The sequence below is a fragment of the Babylonia areolata genome, chromosome 21 (assembly GCF_041734735.1).
Source record: "Babylonia areolata isolate BAREFJ2019XMU chromosome 21, ASM4173473v1, whole genome shotgun sequence".
NCBI lineage: Eukaryota > Metazoa > Mollusca > Gastropoda > Neogastropoda > Buccinidae > Babylonia > Babylonia areolata.
In genome coordinates this window covers 14,653,345-14,655,844 of record NC_134896.1, presented here as the reverse complement: position 1 = coordinate 14,655,844, position 2,500 = coordinate 14,653,345, and the positions used below count along the sequence as shown (strand labels likewise).

The 2,500-nt window shown below is 37.0% G+C and overlaps 1 protein-coding gene across 1 annotated transcript in view; it reads left to right on the top strand.

Annotated features, from left to right (window-relative positions):
* Window positions 1-2,500, top strand: part of LOC143296452 (uncharacterized) — a 38,907-nt gene that overhangs the window by 637 nt on the left and 35,770 nt on the right. The window lies entirely within an intron of this gene.

The window sequence follows — 2,500 nt, the reverse complement described above, 5'->3', positions numbered from 1 at the left end:
GTGTGTGTGTGTGTGTGTGTGTGTGTGCGTGTGTGTGTGTGTGTGTGTGTGTGTGTGTGTTTGCGAGCGTGTCTGTCTGTCTGTCTGCGTCTGCGTCTGTGTGTGTATGTGTGTGTGTGTGTGCGTGTGTATGCGTGTGTGTGTGTGTGTGTGTGTGCGTGTGTATGCGTGTGTGTGTGTGTGTGTGTATGTGTGTGTGTATGTGTGTGCGTGTGTGTGTGTGCGTAGCTGTATGCATATCGGAGAAGCATTAGCACACCTTTCGTCGGATAATCGTGTGCAGCCCAGCCTTTGGGTGCACGCAGAATTTCAAAAATGGATTATACAGTCTACACAGTTTTTTAAGTGGGCGTGAGCATGCCAGTGACAATATGCTGTTTCAAGTGTTTCATACAGTTCTATGTTTTGTTTGTTTGCATGTTTAGTCCAGAAAACAAAGCATCAACTGCAAATAAGAAAAAAAACTGATCTTGTGTCCTTATCTTTATTTCATCGTTTGCTTTCTCAACAGAGGAATGTCATAAGAAAAAAAACGAAGAACTGAAAAAAAAAAAAAAAAAGGATGGAGAACCGATTACAAAAAATGAGTAAATAAAATGGGAGAGGGCAGAGGTTGGAGGTCCCACAAAAAGTTCTTTATTCACAATTACAATTTTCAAGGAAAGTCATAGGAACGGATTTTGTGTGTGTTTTTTGTGAAATTAGATATTACCATATTTGTTATACAGTACAGTTTTAATTACTTTGCCTGCAATCTAAGAATTCATGATGATCGATTTGTGGAAGCGATGCTTTTTTCTTTTCTTTTCTTTTTCTTTTTTTTTATCTGAAATAGTGTTTCGTGATATACATATTGATTTGGAACTCTAATTTTGTATGCTAAATTATGTTGCTGCGTTATACAACTTTAACTTCTTTTTTTTTTGTATTCAGACTAGTATGCTTCACTTTTCGACCCTTTGGTTCAATAATGACGATGACGATAATGATGATGATGATGATGACGATCATCATCATCATCGTCGTCATAACAACAACAATAATGATCATGATGCCACTACTACTACAATACTACTACTACTGATGAAGATGATGATGATGATGGTAATAATAATAATAATAATAATAATAATAATGATGATGATTGATGATGATGATGATACAGTTGTTGTTGTTTTTCCTATGACGCAGACTAAATCTTATCCAGAGACAAAAAAAATCGAAGCGCTTTCACAGTACAATCATTCACACGCATGCAACAATTCTTAATTCAGAGGGATGCAAAATAAAACTTATGAATACATGTTAGATATAAAGCTAGAGAAAACTGCATGTACAATGGAAAAAGGAGGGGGGTTTTGACGGAGGCAAAATACATAGACTTCAAACAGCAGCTTGTGTCAATATTCGCTGTCATAAGGAGTTCGCACGCTCTGACGCCATCCTTGAAACTGGAACTATTTTAGTGTGTGGTAACTTTCTCTCTCTCTCTCTCTCTCTCTCTCTCTCTCTCTCTCTCTCTCTATGATTTAGACTTGAAGGGAAAAAAATAACTGGGTTTCTAATGTACGATTATGTTTATTTGAACTTGGTTTTGGGTATGCTTGGGTTAATCAAGGAGTAGGTGATGATAAATTATTTGTGCGAATTATCCGCCAACGACTGATTGATTGCAGATGGCAAGATTGGGAAAACCACATTAAATATAGTGACAGATTTGATTTATATAGAGTGTATAGTTCGACTCATTTAGTGAAGAAAAATCTGTCTCTGAATTTAGATCGTTATTTACGATTTATCTTGACCAGATGTAGATTTGGCATAACCGAAATTAATGTTCATCAGTTTCGCTATAACAATAGAAATAAATTTGCTTTGTTATGTCCATTGTGCAAAGTCTCTATTGAAGATGAAGTTCATTTTGTCTTGATATGTCCTGCTTTGCATCATCTTCGTGTGAAATTCTTACCAAAGAAGTATTATACAGATCCATGTTTGTTCCGATTAGGTCTACTGATGGCTTCTAGTAATGAAAATATCGTTCGTAGTTTGGCACTTTATCTGTTCAAAGCATTTCAGCTGCGAGTATCTCTTGTATCATAAATTTTGTGAGGACCTGTGGTGCTCATCTGTGTATTGATTATTAACTGTTGTTGCCCTTCTTCATATGGGGTCAAGGCCTTAAATGAATAAAATATCTCAGTCTCTCAGTCTCTCAGTCTCTCTCTCTCTCTCTCTCTCTCTCTCTCTCTCAGTACACAAGGTACACAACTTATGTGTAGAAAGAGTTACCACTCCTTTCATTGTTTGTTAATCATGTTCTCTCCCAGCCTCATTATTCTTGCATGTTGTAGCGTGTGCTGACTCACCCATTTAATACCAGCCTTCAGTTTGGATTCTATTTCCTCTCAGAAGTATTATCTATGTTCACGCCGTGTATTCATTTTTAGGGGGTGGGGGGTGATATTACTGTAGGTCTTTGAGCGAAAGAAAACGTACA